This window comes from Heterodontus francisci, chromosome 12 (genome assembly GCF_036365525.1).
Source record: "Heterodontus francisci isolate sHetFra1 chromosome 12, sHetFra1.hap1, whole genome shotgun sequence".
Taxonomy (NCBI): Eukaryota; Metazoa; Chordata; class Chondrichthyes; order Heterodontiformes; family Heterodontidae; genus Heterodontus; species Heterodontus francisci.
In genome coordinates this window covers 65090982-65115345 of record NC_090382.1, presented here as the reverse complement: position 1 = coordinate 65115345, position 24364 = coordinate 65090982, and the positions used below count along the sequence as shown (strand labels likewise).

Below are 24364 nucleotides of genomic sequence, written 5' to 3'. Positions count from 1 at the left end.
GTAATAAAGTATCTCCCATCATAGCAGAGCTTTCAAAATAGGAAGAAACCTCATCCAGTATTAGCACTGAACCACCAAAATCATGAGTCCTGCAATAAACATAAGAGGTGAGAGCTCTCCTTTCATTCGCTCTGCTGCAAACAGAACTAATCAGTGCTGGAGGTCAGTGCAAGATGAATCACAGCCATTGGGAGAGATATCTGTGCAGTCACAGCAACCCTCTGAGTATATATGGACAAACAGCATGTAAAATCAGTGTAAAATTAAGAAACTACAGCAAAGTGCAGATCTATAGTTTGTTTCATTAGTTATACATTACAATATTTTTCCAATTGACCAAACCTAACTCTTTGTCTTAACAAAATTAAATTTGCCCCCCAGAAACCTAATGACGGATAGATTCTAACTAGCCATTACTTGAACACTGCTGTGTGTTAAAACCTTACATTTCTAAAGTCGGTTCCACAAATCACATTTTCATGCAGTCATTCAACAAGCACTGGCCTACAACAGCTACAGCACCATGTGGTTCTCCAGACAGTTTCTTCAACAACCAAAGATCAAACATGGATGCATAGATTTTTTAAAGTTTTAAAGACTCTTTTACTGTTGTTGAAATGAACAGGACATTGTCAATCCTAATGTCAAAAAGCAGGTTTCACTTTTTTGCCACTATTGAAAATATGGTTGCCTAAAAATATGTATTTTCACTTTTGGTGGTGGTGAAACTGGCAGTAGCGGATCAGACTCCGGTTAAACACCCTTCCCGATTCTGCTTTTGGTTGACATCAATGGAAGGGAAAATTGGGTGATGCATATAACAGACAGTTGATCCACTTCCCGCTTCCTGCCCTTGCCCTAAGTACAAATTGTCCCCAGTTTTGCTTTACCTTACCGAATTGCAATCTCTTTTATTGGAATACAACAAAATTCATTCCAATTTATCCCCAATTTTATTCCCTCCTGAAGGCAGTGATTCACACTGAAATAGGAGCACAGGGGTTCCAGTTACCCTCCAAAACCTCACTCAAATAAACATTCTCCACTTGTCACCTGAGTGTTGATAGGCCACCAACCACTGAGCAAAGTGAAGGATAGCACAACCAAGCTTGGTCCTGTCCCCCTTTACCTAGCACCCACACACATGTCCTTTGTAAAAGGCGTAACTGTATAATGATGAGGAACATGAACGCTTGTTTTTTTTTTCCCCTTTCTAGCCAAAAAGCAGCGAACAACAGCACTCCAACTACTATGCCAGTTGATGATAACTAAGTCAGCACAGACCAGCATTTCAACTCATAGCTGCCTAGTCTGTTTGCTAAGTGTACTAGATAATATAACCACCTTCTCACCCATTAAAGGTTCTCAAAATTCAGTACTTTTTAAAATGATCTTTTATTTGATGTTGTATTATGTATTAACTAATGGTAATTTTTCAGCACATTTTCATCTCAAGTATGATATCCGGAACTGCTTAAAAGTTACCTCTGATGCATAATTTAGCTCTCAGGTAACTTAGTTAACCATGTAACGCACCAAAATATGTAGTATTGAAAATATCATCACACAGGATCTCAAATTTGGACTTTGCATTTTTTGCCATATAAACTAAGAAAAATAATTCATTTCACAGTATTTTTCCACCTCCATTACCTGGCAGCTATCAGCATTTTGCCAACTGTTCCAACCTAACAACTGCTCCAATGCATTGTGATATCATTCGGGGACCCAAAAAGCCACTAGAGCCACAGTCAGAAATTCTGCCTATTCCTATCTCAGAAATGAGGCATTGTCAAAAATACTCAACAGTATAGCATAAATATCCATTACATCCCTCGTCCCCTCTCCCCCCTTTACCTATTTCAAGATTTTTAAAAGTCTTTCATACTATTTAACTTCCCATAATCACTGCTATAGCAAGCTCTGGAGTACTTCTTGATCCACACAAAGGTTGTCCGTTAAAAGGTGGCATTAACGTTTTGCACAACCACTAGACAAAACGCTGCTTTGATCCAGCGCGCTATTCAGGTTTAGCAAACTACCGGCTAATTTATTTATCCTGTTGAACTGAACTACAACAGCATTCCAACAACTAACAAATCCTAATTTCAGAAAGACGTAGCACTAGTGATTACGGCTGTGAAAATAAAATAAACACACACGTATGTTTTTCATTGATAACCACAACTTCTCGATTAATAGGCGTACATCTTTTGAAAGGAAAGCCTCGTTTAACAGAAGGTGGAGCTGACAAACATTGCCCTCGATAAACTGTAAGGGAAAAAAAATGAAAAAGAGACTAAGTGAAAAAGAAGCAGATGCATACATTTTTAAAAAAAATATGTAAACACGCCTTCACCAATTTACAAACTACACGAGCTACAAGCTTGGCAGCATGGACTATTTGCGTGCACAATTTCACATCATATACTTTTGTTTCATTTTTTTTCTCTTTTTTGCTAATTTCCACCAATGAGCTGAAGCCCGTATGTTAACAGCGACCAACACCACATTCACTATCTGCACAAAACCAGCTACTTTCCTTTCCCATCGGCCATCCAAAAAATTGCAATTTTTTTTGCCTCTGATCCACCACAGTACACTAAGATTTCAGCAATGATAACATCTGCATATTTGCAAACACAGGCCCTTTTTTCCCGCACCTACCAAACGCAGATCCAACAGAGGGAGGGATGTGCCAGTCCAGCCAGTGTCTAACAGCTGCAGCACTAAAGATCAAACAAACCCTGAGACACAGAACACAATCATACCTCAAAGCAGCAATAACAATCCCGTGCAAAACTCTGCAACAAGGTAACTGTGTTGCAAAAACTCACTCAATAACACAAAGTGAGGGGGCTACAACCTTCCGATTCCTGCAAGCCTTCCTCTACATCCCAGATCGCTCTGGAAGTACATGCAAATACATTTCATAGATTTTTGGAGCGCGCCACAAAAACCGAAGTGGATCTTCGTGAACCGAAGGCTCAACCTTTTGAACTAAAATGTAATCCAACGCAAACAGTGATAACATTTTTACTTTGTTATAAGCGCGCATTTAAACATGAAATTCAGTTTGCAGAAATGTATTTATGTATAGAAACTGACGCGAGAGGTTTCGCTGGAAATGTGCAAATCGTTTTTTTTTAAACGCACTACCATTCGCAATATCTCACTGATTGATCACATTTTTTTGCAGAAAGGCTTGTAGTAATTGGAACACGCTGAAATGTGTGCGTCTGTGGTCTGGAGAGCATTTAAAACGTATCTGATCCTTAATACAAATTACCAGTCCATCTTTTCGGTGTGCTTCTCCTTGGATTTGGCAGACTGCCAAGTGAAGTGTGTGGAAACGACACCGCCAGGGCGGCAGAGATTTTCCTTAATTTCATTTTTCCCCATCCTGGCTAGCCGGAGACACGCTGACATTGGTTGGAAAGTGGAGCAGCTCGTCAGGGACAATCAATGAGCATCGATCGGGCTGAGCCTCTGCAACTAGCAAACAACACATCAACACACACTGCCTTAATCTTTCGTTTCACAGCCGGACTGTCGAAACCTTTTTCACACAGACCCGCTCTGCATTCTCACTTCAGACAGTCTCCATATTTTCCCAGACGAACTCCAGTTACACACAATGTTCGCATGGTTTATTTTAAAATAAAACCTCAAGCGCCGTTATACTGAGATTTGTTGGCCATAGTGACCAAATCTGAATGAACCGCACATTCGGATTTCCAATCACGTGTAAAGAGGGGAATTAAACACATATTTCGGTCTTAGCCTAGTACAAACGTGGGGAAATTGATTTAGCAAAACCTGAGCGTTATTTTTAATAAAACAACTAATGGCAGGAAACCATTAACTAAAGTTTTCCTGACTTGCTTTTTACTTGAAAAAATGATTTCTTTCTTCAACATCTTTGCACTACTTTTTTAAACTGTTGTAATATTTTACTGAGGTATTTGGTAGGGTCAGCATGATACATTGATTTTCCCATGACATTTTTAATAAATAATTATCTGGATAATTTTTCCATGAAGCAAAAGTGTCAATAAAATGTAACATATAACCAAGAAGCATGAGGCTACTTGAATGCTACTATTGGATGATTTGATCTGCACAAGGGCTTCTGTCATTGGGTTAAGATATTACACTAGTACCCTTTGATTTCCTTATCAATGGGGTTTATTCCCAGGATTTTCAGTTTAGAAGAGAAAAAAATACGGTGGTTCTTTGTTTTCCCTTTGAAATCATTTAGGCAATTGAATACTTGGTGGAGGGGCGGGTAGATATTCTCACGAGTGTCTAAGGAGCAGGTAAACAAAATGCAGTTTTATTTACCCTTAATATGGACAAATATCTAAATATTAAGCTGATGTATCATAAAGAGTATATAATGTAGCTACTTCACAGAATAGAATCGTTACAGAACAGAAGGCCATTTGACCCATCGTGTCTGTGTCTGGAGGAGCACTCCTCCACCCCCTCTGCATATCCCTGCACATCCCTCAGATATTTAGAATATTTAGAAAATGTAGAAAAACTTACAGCACAGAAGGAGGCCACTCTGCTTATTGTGTCTGAGATGGCCGAAAAACAAGCCACCCATCCTAATCCCTTTTTCCAGCACTTGGTCTGTATCCCTTGAGGTTACAGAACTTCAGGTGCACATCCAGACACTTTTTAAATGAGTTGAGGATTTCTGCCTCTACTACCCTTGCACCTCAATCCCCAAAGACACATTGTATAGCGAGCTCGCCACTGGTATCAGACCCACCGGTCGTCCATGTCTCCGCTTTAAAGACGTCTGCAAACGCGACATGAAGTCCTGTGACATTGATCATAGAGTCGTGGGAGTCAGTTGCCAGCGATAGCCAGAACTGGCGGGCAGCCATAAAGGCGGGGCTAAAGTGTGGCTAGTCGAAGAGACTTAGCAGTTGGCAGGAAAAAAGACAGAAGCGCAAGGGGAGAGCCAACTGTGTAACAGCTCCGACAAACAAATTTTTCTGCAGCACCTGTGGAAGAGCCTGTCACTCTAGAATTGGCCTTTATAGCCACTCCAGGCACTGCTCCACAAACCACTGACCACCTCCAGGCGCTTACCCATTGTCTCTCGAGATAAGGAGGACAAAGAAGACCCTTTCAGGCAGTGAGTTCCAGACCCCACCACCCTCTGGGTGAAAAAACCTTTTCTCATCTCCCGTCTAATCCTTCTACCAATCACTTTAAATCTATGCCCCCTAGTCACTGATCCCTCTGCTAAGGGAAAATAGGCCCATCTATTCTATCCAGGCCCCACACAACCTTGTGCACCTCAATCAAATCTCCCCTCAGCCTCCTCTGTTCTAAGGAAAACAACCCCAACCTATCCAATCTTTCCTCATAATGGCAATTTTTCAGTCCTGGCAACATCCTCATAAATCACCTTTGTACCTTCTCTAGTGCAGTTACATCATTTCTGTAATGAGGTGAACTGGAATAGCTATATAAATACTGTGGCTACAAGAGCAGGTTGGAGGCTAGGTATCCTGCGGCGAGTAACTCACCTCCTGACTCCCCAAAGCCTGTTCACCATCTATAAGACACAAGTCAGGAGTGTGATGGAATACTCTCCACTTGTCTGGATGGGTGCAGCTCCAACAACATTCAAGAAGCTCGACACCATCCAGGACAAAGCAGCCTGCTTGATTGGCACCCCATCTACAAATATTCACTCCCTCCAACACTGACGCACAGTGGCACCATCTGTGTACCATTTACCAGTGTGTACCATCTACAAGATGCACTGCAGCAATGCACCAATGCTCCTTGGAAATCACCTTCCAAACCTGCGATCTCTACCAACTAGAAGGACAAGGGCAGCATATGCATGGAACACCATCACCTGCAAGTTCTCCTCCAAGTCACACACCATCCTGACTTGGAACTAAATCGCCGTTCCTTCGCGGTCGCTGGGTCAATTTCCTGGAACTCCCTTCCTAACAGCACTGTGGGTGTACCTACCTCACATTGATTGCAGCGGTTCAAGAAGGCAGCTTACCACCACCTTCTCAAGGGCAATTAGGGATGGGCAATAAATGCTGGCCTGGCCAGCGATGCCCACATCCTGTGAATTAATTAAAAAAAAGAACTGCGCACCATACTCAAGTTGTAGCCTAAATAGCGTTTTATATAGTTCCAGCATAACCTTCCTTCTCTTCTATGTTTCAGCTAATAAAGGAAAGGATTCCATATGCCTTCTTAACCACCTTATCAACCTGTCCTTCTACCTTCAGGGATCTGTGGACATTCACTCCAAGGTGCTTCATTTCCTCTACATCTCTCAGTAACCTCCCATTTACTGTGTATTCCTTTACCTTGTTTGACCTCCCTAAATGCATCACCACACACTTCTCTGGGTTGAATTTCGTTACCACTTTTTTGCCCATCTGACCAGTCCATTGATATCTTCCTGCAGTCTATAGCTTCCCTCGTCAGTATCAACCACGGAGCCAATTTTTGTATCGTCTGCAAACTTCTGGATCATTCCCCCTACATTTAAGTCCAAATCATTAATATATACCACAAAAAGTAGGTCCTGAGCCCTGCAGAACCCCACTGGAAACAGCCTTTCAGTTGCAAAAACCTGCAAACCATTACTCTTTGTTTCCTGCCACTGAGACAATTTTGTATCCAGCTTGCTGCATTTCCCTGGATCCCGTGACTTTTATTTTTTTAACCAATCTGCCATGTGAGACCTTGTCAAAAGCCTTGCTAAAATCCATGTAGACTACATCAACTGCACTGCCCTTATCAATCGTCCTTGTTACCTCCTCAAAAAATTCAATCACGTTAGTCAGACACAATCTTTCCTTAACAAATCCATGCTGACTGTCCTTGATTACTCTGTGCTTTTCTAAGTGACAATTTATCTTGTCTCTCAGAATAGATTCCAATAATTTCCCCACTACTGAGGTTAGACTGACTGGCCTGCAATTATTCAGTCTAACCTACGCTCCCTTTTTAAATAAAGGTACAACATTAGCAGACCTCCAATCCTCTGGCACTGCATCTGCATCCAGTGAGGATTGGAAAATGATGATCAGAGCATCCACTATTTCTTCCCTGGCTTTGTTTAACAGTCTGGGGTACATTTCATCTGGCCTTGGTGATATTTCCACTTTCAAGGATGCTAATGCCCTTATTACTTCTTCTCTCTCCTTATGTTTATCACATCCAATATTTCACACTCCTCCTCCTTAACTACAATGCCTGCATTATCTCCCTCTTTTGTGAAGACAGACACAAAGTATTCACGAAGAACCATACCCACATCTTCTGCCTCTACACATAGATTACCTTTTTGGGCTTTTATGGGCCCTACTCTTTCCTTAGTTATCCTCTTACTTCTAATGTATTGATAAAACATCTTTGGATTCTCCTTCATTTTACTTCCCAATATTCTTTCATGGCCTCTCTTTGCTTTCCTAATTTCCTTTTCAATTTCACCCCTGCACTTTCTACACTCCTCTTGGCTTTCTGCAGTATTGAGTTCTCAGTTTCGGACTGAGCTTTCCTTTTCTGTCTTATCTTACCCTGCATGCTCCTTGACATCCATGGGGCTCTAGATTTGGCTGTCCACCCTTTTTCTTTGTGGGAACATGTTTACCCTGAACCCCTTGAATCTCCTTTGAATGTCTCCCACTGCTCTGACACTGATTTACCTTCAAGTAGCTGTTTCCAGTCCACTTGCTAAATCACTCCTCAGCTTAGTAAAATAGACTTTACCAAAATTTAGAACTTTAACTCCTGTTCTATCTTTGTCCTTTTCCATAACTATGTTTAAGGTAACTGAATTATGATCACTACCCCCAAAATGCTCTCCCACTGCCACTCCTTCCACCTCCCCAGCTTCATTTCCTAAAACTAGGTCCAAAACCGTGACCTCTCTTGTTGGACTTGCTACATACTGGCCAAAAAAGTTCTCCTGAATGCACTTCAAGAATTCTTTTCCCTCCATTCCTTTCACACTAAAACTATCCCAGTTAATATTAGGGTAGTTAAAATTCCCTACTTATACTGAACTGTTGCTTTTGCACTTCTCAGAGATTGACCTACATATTTGCTCTTCTATCTCCCACTATTTGGGGGTCAATAGTATACTCCCAGTAATGTAACTGCCCTTATTTTTGTTCCTTAGCTCAATCCATATAGCCTCATTTGATGATCCTTCTAACATACCATCCCTCCTCACAGCTGTAATTGTTTCTTTGACCAAAATTGCCACCCCCCCCCCTCCTTTTCTATCCCCCTCTCTATTTCATCTGAAAACCCTGTAACCAGGTACTCTTTAAGCCATGTTTCTATAATAGCTATGATATCATACTGCCACGTTTCTATCTGTGCCCTCAGCTCGTCTGCTTTATTTACTATACTCCACCCATTGAAATATATACCCTTGAGCACTGCCAAACACTTCTTTTTAATTTTCTAACCTTTGTTTCCTCTGCCTTCCAGACTCATTCACTAATTTTCTGCCTTCCATTTCCATTTCTGATTTTGTCCCATCTGAATTCACCCTCAGGTTCCCATCCCCCTGCCAAACTAGTTTAAACCCTGCCCACAGCACTAGCAAACCTCCCCACAAGGATATTGTTCCGGCCCTGTTGAGGTGCAAACTGTCTGGCTTGAACAGGTCCCACCACCGCCCCCATCCCCCCAGAACCAGTCCCAATGCCCCAGGAATCTAAAGCCCTCACTCCTGCGCGATCTCTTCAACCATACATTCATCTGCTCTAACCTTCTATTTCTATGCTCACTAGCTCGTAACATTGGGAGTAATCCGGAGATTGCTGTCTTTAAGGTCCTGTTTTTTTAATGTCTTTCCTAACTCCTTAAACTCTACCTATGAGTTACTTAGTAACTCTTCAGTTAAAATAAATATAGAGCTGATAATGCAACCTTCTGTGCCAGTAACACTGCTTTGTGCAGGGCACTCTCAAATAGGGGGCCCTGAGGTATACTACATACTCCATATACAGTATGTGCCACAATACACCCTAAAAACATCTCCAGCATAGAGAACCTGCACACATAATGAGCATTTAACTTTGATACGACCCTAAGAAATATGTATATTGTACCAGGCTCCATAATACATTTACAGCACCTGTTCTTTCTTTTGGGCCTCCTTATCTCGAGAGACAATGGATACGCGCCTGGAGGTGGTCAGTGGTTTGTGAAGCAGCGTCTGGAGTGGCTATAAAGGCCAATTCTGGAGTGACAGGCTCTTCCACAGGTGCTGCAGAGAAATTTGTTTGTTGGGGCTGTTGCACAGTTGGCTCTCCCCTTGCGCCTCTGTCTTTTTTCCTGCCAACTACTAAGTCTCTTCGACTCGCCACAATTTAGCCCTGTCTTTATGGCTGCCCGCCAGCTCTGGCGAATGCTGGCAACTGACTCCCACGACTTGTGATCAATGTCACACGATTTCATGTCGCGTTTGCAGACGTCTTTATAACGGAGACATGGACGGCCGGTGGGTCTGATACCAGTGGCGAGCTCGCTGTACAATGTGTCTTTGGGGATCCTGCCATCTTCCATGCGGCTCACATGGCCAAGCCATCTCAAGCGCCGCTGACTCAGTAGTGTGTATAAGCTGGGGATGTTGGCCGCTTCAAGGACTTCTGTGTTGGAGATATAGTCCTGCCACCTGATGCCAAGTATTCTCCGAAGGCAACGAAGATGGCAACAGCACCTGTAAGCACTCCAAATGCTCAGCAAGCATAAAAATTGGCACTGCAAGAATGAATCATTCCATTATGTTGGGTCTTTGCTCTAAATGTAGATTTGTTTCATACTTGATATTTACTTTTCTGCTTATTTCAGTGCTTCTTTGCTGTTCAGCTATTTTGCCACATAAACAAGCTTACAATTTTCTATAATTGAACACCATCTGCGAGCTCTGCCCATTTTCATTATGTTCTATCTATATGGGTATCCCTCTGGGGATCCTCCCATATTTATGCATGTTGGAGGAGAAGGTGGATAGATGTGACCCATTTTTGTCGCCAACAGAGTCTTGATGGAGCAGACCATTGGCATTCTGAAGTAAAGGTTCAGATCTTTGAATGAATAGGGGTTGTGCCACAATACATGTGTACTGGGACAAAGAATTGTCCCTGTATATAACGTTCAAAGACATTTGCAATGGTAAGACAATGAGTGCTTTGGAGGCTGCCACTGAACTATGCACAACCCTGCCCTGAAACGACTTCCAGGACATGGACGGCCATCAGCAGTTGAGAAGATAACAACTTTAATGCCACTGTATCCTTTAAAGCAGCATCAGAAAATCTCTACAAATCTTCTAAGCTGCCGTGCACTGTTGCATTATTCAGGCACAGGTCTCTCAGTGGATGGTTAAATTTGGCAAAATCCAAATATGTCAGGAAGACAGCACCAACCCACCGATTTCCATATTTAACTTGAGCTAGTAGGTTGCTTGCACAAAACCTCCTTGGGAGTAGCGGGTTGCCTATTATCATATGGTAATCACTCAATTGGAGTGATATTTCAACTCAGTTTTAAGTTTAATGTAGCATCCCTGAGTTTTCCAGACTTCCTGAAACTCACCAGTGAAGGCAAGTCGAGAATACTGTGGTAATTGGCAGCGGGTGGAGGAGAGGGCAATCAATCTCTTTTTTTTAAATTCCAAAATATACTTTATTCATAAAAATCAGTAAAAAATACATTACAAAACAGTTCCAATAAGTACCAAGTCAAACAATACAAAGAGTGCAAAGGAGATCAGTTTCCTTCAATATAGGACTGAGTTGCCTCACAACCCTTCCATTTCATTTTACATGCCATGTACATTTTACAGCAAACAAATATTTTCTGGATACAGTTCGAGGGGTTTTCCATGGATCCAGCCCCTCAGTTCACCTTGGTGGGGGGACCTTACACAGTGGTCTTTCCACATTGAGCCTTTGCCGCGGCTGCCCCAAGCTTTAGTGCGTCCCTCAGCACGTAGTCCTGGACCTTGGAATGTGCCAGTCTACCACACTCGATCGTGGACAACTCTTTGCGCTGGAAGACCAGCAAGTAAGTTTCAGGCAGACCAACGGGCGTCTTTCACCAAATTGATAGTCCTCCAGCAGCAGTTGATGTTTATCTTGGTGTGCGTCCCTGGGAACAGCCTGTAGAGCACAGACTCCTGTGTTACAGTGCTGCTTGGGACGAACCTCGACAAAAACCACTGCATCTCTTTCCACACCTGTTTTGCAAAGACACATTCCAGAAAGAGGTGGGCAACCGCCTCTTCCCCACCACAGCCACCTCAAGGGCATTGTATGGAGGGTATGAGACTCCGAGCGTTCAGGAAGGATCTGACAGGGAGGGCTCGTCTCACCACCAGTCAAGCTACATCTTGGTGCTTGTTTGAGAGTTCTGGTGATGAGGCATTCTGCCAAATGACTTTGGCAGTCTGCTTGGGGAACCATCCAACAGGATCCACCATCTTCTTTTCCTGTAGGGCCTTGAGGACATTCCGTGCAGACCACTGCCTGATGGATTGGTGGTCAAAGGTGTTTTTCCGCAGAAAAGTTTCCAAGAAGGATAGGTGGTACGGCACAGTCCAACTGGATGGAGCATTCCGCGGAAATGTGAACGGGCCCATCCTTCGCAACACTGGGGACAGATAGAACCTCAGCATGTAGTGAGACTTGATATTTGCATACTGGGGATCTATGCACAGCTTGATGCAGCCGCACACGAAGGTGGTCATCAGGATGAGGGCGACATTGGGTACATTTTTCCCGCCCTTATCCAGAGGTTTGAACATCATGTCCCTCTGGACCTGGTCCATTCTGGATCCCTATATGAAGCAGAAAATGGTTCGGGTGACCGCCACGGCGCAGGAGTGGGGTATGGGCCAGACATGCGCCACGTACAGCAACAACGTGAACGCCTCACACCTGATGACCAGGTTCTTACCCACAATGGAAAGAGATCGCTGCTCCCACATGCTCAGCTTATGGTGTATCCTGGCTACTCGCTCCTTCCAGGTTTTGGTGACCCCCCCGGCCCTTCCGAACCATATCCCCAGCACCTTCAGGTAGTCTGACCTGGCGATGAAGGGGACAAAGGATCGGTCAACCCAGTTCCCAAAGAACATGGCTTCGCTCTTGCCTTGGTTAACTTTGGCTCCCGAGGCCCGTTCAAACTAGTCGCAGATGCTCATCAGTCTGCGAATGGACAGCGGATCCGAGCAGAAGATAGCGATGTCGTCCATGTACAGGGAGGTTTTAACGTGAGTGCCTCCACTGCCTGGATTGTCACCCATCTTATGCTTGCATCCTTCCTACTAGACTCATCAAAGAGTTCAGTACAGCAAACAAACAAGACAGGGGAGAGAGGACAGCCCTGTCTGACTCCAGATTGGATCGGGAAACTTTCCGATTCCCACCCATTGATTGAGACTGCGATACTGATGCTTGTGTAGAGCAATTTGATCCAATTGCAGATTCCGTCCCCAAACCTCATTTTGGAAAGCATGTCCATTCAAGTAGGTGTGCGATATCCTGTCAAAAGCCTTCTCCTGGTCCAGGCTGATGAGGCAGGTGTCCACCCTCCTGTTCTGTACATAGGCGATCGTATCCTTGAGTAGCGCAAGACTATCAGAGATCTTTCTGCCTGGTACAGTGCAGGTCTGGTCAGGGTGAATCACCAATTTCAGAGCAGACTTGACTCAAGTGGCTATGACTTTGGACAGAATCTTGTAGTCAACATGAAGCAGTGAAATGGGCCGCCAATTTCTGATTTCTGCCCTTTCCCCCTTCCGCTTGTAGATGAGGGTGATGATGCCTTTACTCCTGGATTCTGACATGCTGCTGGCCAGAAGCATACTCACGTATACTTCCAGCAGGTCTGGGCTGACCCAGTCCCACAGGGCCAAATACAACTCAACCGGTAGGCCATCGCTTCCGGGGGTTTTACTCATCTCGAAGGACTTGACGGCCTTTGTCAGCTCGTCCAGAGTTAACGGCTTGTCCAGTCTCTCCCTCATGCTGTCATTTAAGACCTCCGTGATAGATGACAGGAAGGACTGGGAGGCTCTGCTGCCTGTGGGCTTCGCGTCATACAGCCCAGCATAAAAGGATTTGCTGATCCTTAGTATGTCGGACTGTGAAGACATTACCAAGCCATCCTCTTCCTTCAGGCTTCTGATCACAGAGCTCTCTCTGTGTACCTTTTGGAAGAAGTAACGCGAGCACGTCTCATCCTGCTCAATGGAGCGGACTCTGGACCGGAAGATGATCTTGGAGGCCTCCATGGCAAAGAGCGAGGCCTGCTGGTTCTTCAGCTCATGGAGGTCCTCCTTGACCTTGACCCCCATCGACTGCAGCCGGAGCAGATTTTGCATACTTTTCTGGAGTCGAGACGTTTCCCTCTGTCTCTCTCTCGCCCTCTGAAAACCTTTGAAGATAAAAAACCTCTTGATGTTCTCCTTGATCGCCTCCCACCAGTGCACTGGAGACTCAAAGAGGGGTTTCAGGGTTCTCCAACCTTTGTAATCCCTTTTGAGTTCCTCAGTGTTTTCTGGGGTTAGCAGTGTAGCATTGAGCTTCCATGTCCCCCTGCCAACCTGCTGGTCATCCTGTAAGTGACAGTCAGCCAGTAAGAGGCAATGGTCGGAGAAGAACACCAGCTTGACGTCGGTGGATCTAACCTTGCCAGCACGGGACACAAACAGGAAGTCAATACTGGAACGGGCAGACCCGTCCGATCTTGACCAGGTGTATCTATGCTGTGCTCCGTCTGCAGGTTTGCTGAAGACATCATGCAGCTTGGCATCTTTTACTGTTTCTATTAGGAATCTGGACGTAGCGTTCAGTTTGCTGTCGTCACTGCTGGATCGTCCAGCTGCATCGATGATGCAGTTGAAGTCATTGCCTAGAATGACCAGCCTGGAATTCGCCAGCAGCAGTGGGAGCTTCTGGAAGACGGTCAGCCGCTCGCTGCATTGAACCGGGGTGTACACATTGATCAACCGGAGTGGAGCGTTGTTGTACATTACTCTGCTACAAGGAGGCGACCGCCCACCACCTCCTTAACTTTGGAGATGGTGAAGTTACCTCCCCGCAGCAGAATACCCAGGCCGGAGGAACGGGAATCATTACCCCCTGACCAGATTGATGGCCTGTGGGCCCACCATCGCAACCATTGCCTGTAGGTGCTGAGGTGTGGTATTCCACACTCCTGCAGAAACAATAGGTCGGCTTTGACCTTGGCAAGGTAGTCCAAGGTTGAAACACATCATGTAGTGGATTTAATGCTACGCACATTAATTGAAGCAATCTTGACACCCATTTTTTAAGTTAGTTTTTGCTTCCCATACCATTTGTCCTTGCTAGTCGCAGTCCTTCAGCATGTTCCTGCATACCCATAATGTACACAAGCTGGTTCACGTTCGTTGGGCTCAGAAACCCCTCCTGGTTTCTCATGCAGGGTTTGTTTCACTGGGGTGACATCGGGGGATTCTTGTAGGCAGCAAGGATTGGGCTGTCCTCTGCTGTTCTCCTCTGTTCCTCCTCGAAAACATCACTGCTCCCGGCTTCCTGGAGCTGGAGTGCGCCACACGTATCGTTGCTCTCGGTGTCCCGGAGCTGGGATGTGCTGGGCATGTTGCTAGGTTTGAGGCGCGCTGGGCCCATCACAGCTTCCAGTGCCCGGGGGCTGGGGGGCTTTATCTTCCAGCTCCTTTGAGTTCTTTTGCAAGTGCCGTCATTCCGGCATTTCCTTGTCCAGTGAGGAGGAGCTGTTGTGGTCTGTCTCAGACGGTAGCCTCCTCTTGCCACTGGTTTGGGTGATGGCCTGTTCCACTTTTGGAGGTTTTTTCTTTGTGGTTTTCCTTTTTACCACTTGCCACTGGCCTGTTTGTCCTTCTGCTGTCTCCTCCTCCATTGATTCTGTCTGTGGAGGTGGGGTTTCCAGGCACAGGGTAGGTGTTGGGTCGCTGGTTTCAGCTGCCTCCCTTCCTTCTCCTTCTCAGGTAGACTTTCCTCGCTGCGGAGAGCGTTGCTTGTCTCCTTCTCAGCACCAGACACATTCGTCGTTCCTTCTCCCGGCCTTTCCTTGGACCTTGCCGCCTGAACATAACTGAGGCAGCGTTTGGGGCAGGTTTTGTAGAGGTGACCTGCCTCACCGCACAGGTTGCAACACTTACTCTGCTTACAGTCCTTGGTCTGATGGCCTTCCTTCTTGCAGACGACTGTGCTGCAGTTAGCTGCCACGTGACCAGATTTGCCACAGGTGCGACAAACTCTGGGCTGCCCAGCATAGACCAAGAAGCTTCGACTTCCCCCGATAGCGAAGCTAGAGGGAGGGTGGCTGATGGCTCCGTTGGTATCGACCTTCAAGGTCACCTTGACCTGCCGCTTGCTGGTCCAAATCCCAAATGGGTCCTTGACATCAGTGCTGCTGCCGGCCACCTCGACGTACCTGGCGAGGAAGGTGAGTACATCCACGACAGAAACATGGGAGTTGTAGAGGTGAATTGTCACCACCCAGTCACGTTGTGACAGCAGCGTGAAGAGTGGCTCCGCTTTGAGGATGGACAGCGGCGCCAGGTTTCCCTTCTCCTTGAACACCTTCAGGAACTTGATGCATCCCACCACATTCTTGAACGTCACATCGAAATATCCACTGCTGGGGAAGTCCTGCAGGCGGAAGATGTTGTAGCTTGGAATCCACAGCAATCGATGAGGATTTTCTTGATGAAGAAGGTACGATCAACCGGTGCATCTCGTTCCTTGTCCTTCACCACCACCCGAATGGTGTTACGCGCTCCCTGGCCTGAAGCTCGAGAATTGGTTACAGCCATTTTACTCAAAGCATACCTGTAACAGGATCAAAGGCCACTGATCATGGTCTCTCCCCTGCCAGGCAGCAATCAATCTCAGAAATATGGCACTGCATACACAGTACACAAAGTTTTTTTTTACCTGATAGTGGGAAAGGGTTTATCCTATTAAGGCACCTTATGTTACAACTGACCACTCAAGTCAAAGCCCCCAATCAAAATATATGATTCTGATTGTGGTGGGAGAAGCGCACTGTTGATTCAATCCCATCCCTCCACAGATTGCCTAACATATCATTTTAATCTTTTCAAATTAAAGACCCAGCCAAATTATACCCTCTATTAACCCCCGAATGAGGCTAACCAAACCAAGTCTTTAAATCAACAAATTAAATGTTTAATTCAAAAAACTAAATTCTTAAACACTACGAAGATACAAACAACATCTAAAATAGAAAAAATTAGAGTCCTTGCAGATTTATGCTCCTGCCGGATGTGGAACAGTCCAAGGTTGCTTGAAGTCCTCACAGCCATCCAATGGGGAAAAAAAAGATTAGTCAACAGTAGAACAGTTTGTAGTCTAATTTTTTTTAAAAAATTCATTCATGGGATGTGGGTGTCACTGGCTATGCCAGCATTTTATTGCCCATCCCTAATTGCCCTTGAGAAGGTGGTGGTGAGCTGCCTTCTTGAACTGCTGCAGTCCATTTGGGGTCGGTAGACCCACAGTGCTGTTAGGAAGGGAGTCCCAGGATTTGGACCCAGCGACAATGAAGGAACAGCGATATAGTTCCAAGTCAGGATGGTGTGTGACTTGGAGGGGAACTTGCAGGTGGCGGTGTTCCTATGTATTTGCTGCCCTTGTCCTTCTAGTTGGTAGAGGTCGCAGGTTTGGAAGGTGCTGTCTCAGGAGCCTTAGTGCATTGCTGCAGTACATCTTGTAGATGATACACACTGCTGCTACTGTGCATCGGTGGTGGAGCGAGTGAATGTTTGTAGATGGTGTGCCAATCAAGCGGGCTGCTTTGTCCTGGATGGTGTCGAGCTTCTTGAGTGTTGTTGGAGCTGCACCCATCCAGGCAAGTGGAGAGTATTCCATCACACTCCTGACTTGTGCCTTGTAGATGGTGGACAGGCTTTGGGGAGTCAGGAGGTGAGTTACTCGCCTCAGGATTCCTAGCCTCTGACCTGCTCTTGTAGCCACGGTATTTATATGGCTACTCCAGTTCAGTTTCTGGTCAATGGTAGCCCCTAGGATGTTGATAGTGGGGGATTCAGCGATGATAATGCCGTTGAATGTCAAGGGGAGATGGTTAGATTCTCTCTTGTTGAAGATGGTCATTGCCTGGCACTTGTATGGCGCGAATGTTACTTGCCACTTATCAGCCCAAGCCTGGATATTGTCCAGGTCTTGCTGCATTTCTACGCGGACTGCTTCAGTATCTGAGGAGTCACGAATGGTGCTGAACATTGTGCAATCATCGGTAAACATCCCCACTTCTGACCTTATGATTGAAGGAAGGTCATTGATGAAGCAGCTGAAGATGGTTGGGCCTAGGACACTACCCTGAGGAACTCCTGCAGTGATGTCCTGGAGCTCAGACGATTGACCTCCAACAACCACAACCACCTTCCTTTCAGCTAGGTATGACTCCAGCCAGCTGAGGGTTTTCCCCCTGATTCCCATTGACCTCAGTTTTGCTAGGGCTCCTTGATGCCATACTCAGTCAAATGCTGCCTTGATGTCAAGGGCAGTCACTCTCACCTCACCTCTTGAGTTCAGCTCTTTTGTCCATGTTTGAACAAAGGCTGTAATGAGGTCAGGAGCTGAGTGGCCCTGGCGGAACCCAAACTGAGCGCCACTGAGCAGGTTATTACTAAGCAAGTGCCGCTTGATGGCACTGTTGATGACACCTTCCATCACTTTACTGATGATTGAGAGTAGACTGATAGGGCGGTAATTGGCCGGGTTGGACTTGTCCTGCTTTTTGTATACAGGACATACCTGGGCAATTTTCCACATTGCCGGGTAGATGCCAGTGTTGTAGCTGTACTGGAACAGCTTGGCTAGGGGCGCGGCAAGTACTGGAGCACAGGCCTTCAGTACTATTGCCAGAATACTGTCAGGGCCAATAGCTTTTGCAGTATCCAGTGCCTTCAGTCGTTTCTTGATATCACGCGGAGTGAATCGAATTGGCTGAAGTCTGGCATCTGTGATGCTGGGGACTTCAGGAGGAGGCCGAGATGGATCATGAACTCGGCACTTCTGGCTGAAGATTGTTAATTCAACAGTAAGTGACGCTTTTCTTCTCTCCAGACGAATTTCAACAATTAACAACTTGCAAACACTTTTTAATGAATTAATTTGGCTTTAGAATTTTTGAGGGATAAAAGATTATCACAGTCTAACTCCCCTTCCTTCAGTTTAAATTATCGGAGATCTGTGTTTTGGCTTGACTTTTTAGAATTTTGAGAGAGAATAATAAATAAACAGACTAAATTCTCTTCCTTCAGTTTAAATGGTCTAAGAGCATCCTTTCAGATGCTAACACACAGCTGTCTGTCTGTTTTTCTTAACTATCTCTCAAAAGCCAGCTTTTCAATTGCTTTTAAATGTCATTCGGCAACAATGTATTTCTCAATGCTCAGTCCGCTCTATCTCAGAATGCTCTATTTGAATCAAAGTCTCCGAATGACTGTATCTCAGGCAACAAGAATGCTCTCTTTGAGTCATTTTCTGGGCTTGCTGCCTTAAAGCAGTACAGCTCCCTTTCCAGCCTTAAAGGCACACCGCATTCTTCCCGAAAAAACTACAGGATCATACACCTCCGCCCCTGGTGGAATGAAATGCATTTCTTGAATGCATTTCATTACAATGGGTAAAAAATGCAAATTGAAAAAAATGCTCACACATTTTCTTTCGCATTTACAGGCATACACTTTTCTAAAATGTTAAGACTACAGCAACAAGTTCCACCAGAACATTTTGGCTTTAAATTTTCAAAAAGGTTCCAATTAACCCATTTCAAATTTACAAGCAGAGCCTTCCAATTGTGTCGTGTTTTCCTTCAATGTGTCCCTATTGTCCATCACCTCAGCCAGGTGAACTGCACTGCTAGGAGCACTGGCCACTACTGGGTTCACTATTCTCCGAGAAGTTTCTTGAGTACCCCTTAACCTATGTGGCATCACTTGATACTGGAAAACTCTGTCTGGTGTAACAGAAGCTGATTTTTTCTTATCCTGGGGTGTCAAAGGAATTTGACAGGTTTCCTCCAACACATCTGTCTCTTTAAGACACATGTTGTTGCCCACTCTGTCCATATAGTCCTTTAAATGAAAATTTGGGTAGGAATCTGCCTTCTTTATAGTAGTGACTTTTCTATAGTTTATGCCAGTTTGAGCCATCCCACAATGTTTAGACATCAAGACCACCTGTGAATTCCAGCTATCCTGACTAGGTTCAACTAAGCTGCCCTTCAGCATGCATTGTACCTCTGCTTCCACTTGGACCTGTCTGTATGGACCTAAGTGACAAGGATGTTGTTTTAAAGGAAGGGCTCCCCCTATACCCACATCATGTGTGGCTAAGGTTGTACATCCTGGCTTATCCCTGCAAACCTTTTGAAATGTGAAAACCCTGGTTAGGACTTCACACTGTTTTGCCTCTAAGTGTAAAAGCCTATTGTTTAATTTTCCTGGCCATTCTGTATTCGCAAATTGGATAGTTGGAGGTTCAATCTGAGAATTTCCAAGGCGTACTTCTGCTTCATCCTCACTATCCTTTTCCTCTCAACAGTCCCGATTACCTGACATGCCTGTACTGGCTTATCCTCCTCCCTGCGGTAACATTGTTTGAGCATTTTAATGTGACACAACCGGTTCTTCTTCCGGCGATCAGGTGTGTCAATCAAGTAATCTACCTTATCCAGTCTTTTGATCACTCTGTATGGACTGCTGAACCGTTCTTTTAATGGTTCTCCCTTTATTGGTAACAACACCAATACTTCATCCCCTGGTTTTATAGTAGGTTGTGATTTTCCCACGATTTGACAGGTATGGCATGTCCTACAAAATTGTCTCACTTCCTGTGTAAGACCTGGCCAGTAATAATGTTTGCTTATGTGTGATTTGATCTTCCGAATTCCCCTATGTCCTGCAAAAGGAATGTCGTGTGCTAACCATAATAATCCTTGTCGATATTTAGGCGGTACCACTATCTGTTCAACAACTGTCCAGTCTTCGTCGGCAGACCTATGAGGCGGTCTCCATTTCCTCCTCAAAACATCATTTGCCATTCCGCAACTCCTTTTACCTCAGCTTCCGACGAAGCATTCTGTGCCTTATATCTCTGGATCAGCTTGCTGTGCTGTAATGATAGACGATCTATTAAATAACTCATTTGGATTATCTAAATCCCCAAATAAGATTTTAGATGCTTGGCTATCTATTTGTGGTGCCATTTTACCTCCGACAATGGATCCTGTTTAGCCATTGCTCGGGTAACTACACACGCAGGAAATATTACTGGAACTTGTTCCTGTAATTGCTCCGTTTCCTTAATTTCACTTGGTTCCTCTGTAACTACAGGAGAAACTGATACTTTTGATCTAGCCAAATCATTTCCTAGGAGTAGATCAATTCCCTTTACTGGTAAACTGTGGACAACACCTACAGTAACTATCCCAGATATTAAGACACTCTCTAGTTGTACTTTATACAAAGGTACGGGTGTACACTCCACACCAATTCCATTAACTCAAACTTTAGCGTTCAAGCCACTCTCTGGTGGAAACCGCATATCTTTCCCCAGCAAGAGTGTTTGGGTTGCTCCTGTATCCCTGAGTATAATGAAAGGATTTCCTGCCTCACTTACAGGATGCAGAGTGACTCTCCCCTTTGACAAAAATTCATTATAACTCTCAGGTATTTTATTCCTAACCTCTACACTCCTTTTAATTTTAGTATCTGGTTTCATATTCACAGCTATCGTTAAAACTATAACCTGGTCTGCTATACTGTCAGTCAGAGTCTTTTCCTCTGCACTAACTTTGCGTACCCCAACAAGTCCTATGAGCTTACATCGCAATTCCCAGCACTTTGAACGAAGATGACCCGTTTTGTTGCAATGATAGCACTTTGGCTTGCAAACTTCACTTCTACCCTCAGCACCTTCCTTGCTGACCTGAGGAGGTGATCCTGGGGCATTCCCAGCTGTTCCTTCTTGTCTCCGGCTACTTGCCTTCCTTTCACTCTCCCACTTTCTATCCTTCTCGGGTTTATGGAGGTGACGGACAAAACAAATAGACTTATTCACAAGCTCAAAATCATCAGCAATCGCTGCTGCTTGTCTAGCATTCAAAACTTTCAGGTTATCTACATGAGTTCTCACTACTGAAGGAATGGAGTTTTTAAACTCTTCTAAGAGAATCAATTCTCGAAGGTTTTCATATGTCATTTCTATCTTTAATGCCCGTATCCTATGGTTAAAAGTAATTTGCTTCACCCTCTCAAATTCTAAATATGTCTGCCCAGTCAATCTCTTTAAGTTCCTAAACTTCTGACAATAAGCTTCAGGGACTAACTCATATGTAGCGAGAATAGCCTTTTTTGCCATCTCATAATAGAGTCATACAGTACTGAAACAGGCTCTTTGGCCCACCAAGTCCATGCCAACCAACTACCACCCATTTAAACTAATCCTACATTCCCACCACCTACCTACACTAGGGGCAATTTACAATGACCAATTTACCTATCAACCTGCAAATCTTTGGCTGTGGGAGGAAACCGGAGCACCCAGCAGAAACCCATGCGGTCACAGGGAGAACTTGTAAATTCCACACAGGCAATACCCAGAACTGAACCCGGGTTGCTGGAGCTGTGACACTGCAGTGCTAACCACTGTGCCACCCTAATCTGTAGAAGCCTCTTCAGAAAGCCGGGCATAAGCTTCATGAGCTCTGTCTACAAGGCTGCCCTGAATAAGCAATGCCTGGCTTTCTTTCAGCCATTTCATTTGTTTGATTATTTTTTCAAAAGATATGAAAATGTCACTGCATCCTATTCCTTGAACTTAGGGAGAGCCTATACAAATTTAAACAACTTCTCGCTGGGTCCTGATCTAATTTCAGATTCTTCCTGGCCCGAATTTTATCTGGATTCAAGACTACCCTTTGTCTTCGTTTAATCTCTTTTCTTAAATTCCCTCTCTTCCCTTTCACCCTCTCTCTGAAGTTTAAGTTTTCTTAATTATTTTTCCTGTTGAAGCTCCAATTTTTTCATTTCTAACTGAATCCTAGCCAATTCCACTGCATTATTCTTGGACCTACTACCTTCATGTCTTGCGTATTTCCTTTCTTGTTCCTCGTATTCCCCTTCATCAGTATCATCATCATTATTTTCTTCTTCTACTAATTCTAGCTGTTCAGCTATTATGTCAATTATCTCTGCTTTTTTGTCACCTAATTTCAATACCAACCCCAATTTCGCTGCCAATTCTTTTAATTTGTTCTTAGTTAAAGTTATCAGGTCGCTCAGGGAAACATGTTGCTTCTCCAAAAACTCTGCTACAACCACTAATGCCATAACAGTGGTATAGACTGTACCTTATTATACAAGAGACCTGGTTCTTTTAATTTCTTTGTAATTGGCGTTCGATTTAGATCCCAAAAATTGAGTTTCCAATTGATATGATCCCAGACTTGAGAGCAATTAATATGATGTTAAACTCACGACTCCAGAAATGAGTAATTAAAATAATTGAAAATGCAAGCCCTCGAAATTAGTCTGATTCTGATCCCAGAAGCGAGCCACCAAATTAAATATGATTCAACTGCGAGCTAGCCCCCAATTAAAATGTGATTCAAATCCCAGACAAGAAACGCAATTAATATGTTACGACCAACCGCTCCAGTCAAAGCCCCCAATCAAAATATACAATTCTGATTGTGGTGGGAGAAACACACTGTAGATTCAATCCCGTACCTCCACAGATTGCCTAACATATCATTTTAAACTTTCCAAATTAAAGAAAGACCCAGCCAAATTATACCCCCTATTAACCCCCGAATGAAGCTAACCAAACCAGGAGTCTTTAAATCAACAAATTAACTGTTTAATAAGAAAAACTAAATTCTTAAACATTACTAAGAAATAAACAACATTAAAATAGAAAAAAATTAGAGTCCTTGCAGATTTATGCTCCTGCTGGATGTGGAGCAGTCTAAGGTTGCTTGAAGTCCTCACAGCTATCCGATGGGGAAAAAAAGGTTCTTCAACAGTAGAACAGTCCGTAGTCTAGTTCAACAGTAAGTGATGCTTTCCTTCTCCAGTGATGAACTTCAACAATCAATAACTTGCAAACACTTTTTAATGAATCAATTTGGCTTTCGAATTTTTGAGGGATAAAAGATTATCACAGTCTAACTTCCCTTCCTTCAGTTTAAATTATCAGAGATCTGTGTTTTGGTTTGACTTTTTAGAATTTTGAGAGAGAATAATAAATAAACAGACTAAATTCTCTTCCTTCAGTTCAAATGGTCTGAGAGCCCTCCTTTCAGGTGCTAGCACACAGCTGTCTATCTGTTTTCTTAACTGTCTCTCAAAAGCCAGCTTTTCAATTAGTTTCAATCGTCATTCAGCAACAATGTATCTCTCATTACTCAGTCTGAATAGCTGGATCCCAGGCAACTAGAATGCTTTCTTTGAACACATAACACTTAGCACAAAACTTGCAGAGCAATTAATGACGCAAGCTGCTACCAGAGTCTTGATGGAGCAGACCATTGGCATCTTGGAGTAAAGGTTCAGATCCTTGGAATGAACCGGGGGCGTGCCACAGTACAGGCTGACCAAAGTGTCCAAAATTAGTTTTGTCTCGCACTGTAAGGGGGGCTTTGCCACAAAGCCACTAGGAAAAGAGAGGCAGAAGCAGTCAGGGGCAGGTGCTAACTGAGACAGACTTATCTACCCACCAGTAACTCAGCAAGAATTTTACAGCAGACTCTCATACAGCATAGTGGGCACATTTAGTTAATGAAACATCCAATGCACAACAACCATCTGCTTATATGCGCAATAACCTGGCCAATAAAAGCATCACCTATATTGGCCCCATCCATAAGCCTATGAATGCCACTTCATTTCTCCACAATTACCTTGTTCTTCCCCATTCCAAATGAACTCTTGACATATTAAAGCATCAACTAACCTTGTTTTTTTCACCCTAACAGTCCATGGTGCAGGTGTGATCAGTGGGTTTTGCCCAAAAGCTTCCATTTAGTGTGCTTTCTTTTTCCTATTTGTGTACTTCCTGTCATTGGTTCCCCAGTAGGAGAGGAAGTAAAGTAGTTGGCTGCCACATTTCAGTATCTGCCTCCTTACTGATAAAAATAGTCCAATATTTGTTTGTGTTGGGTTAGTTGTGGCCCAGTTGGCACTATGAGTATTGATTGGTTGCTGCCTGGGTATTTGTGCAATGTGACAAATGGTCATTAGAACATAGTGGTTGAGTATTAT

General features: G+C 44.2%; 1 protein-coding gene across 7 annotated transcripts in view; it reads right to left on the bottom strand.

Annotated features, from left to right (window-relative positions):
* LOC137375609 (CXXC-type zinc finger protein 5-like) overlaps positions 1 to 2915 on the bottom strand; it is a 42867-nt gene extending 39952 nt beyond the window's left edge. For 2 of the 7 annotated variants that reach the window (XM_068042980.1, XM_068042981.1), the window contains exon 1: positions 2772 to 2895. The gene's annotated coding sequence lies outside the window, so the exon portion shown is untranslated. Of the gene's footprint in view, positions 1 to 2162; positions 2272 to 2771 lie in introns of all 7 variants that reach the window. The other 5 variants (XM_068042986.1, XM_068042982.1, XM_068042985.1 and 2 more) reach the window with 5 other exon arrangements.
* Between the last annotated feature and the right edge of the window lie 21449 nt (positions 2916 to 24364).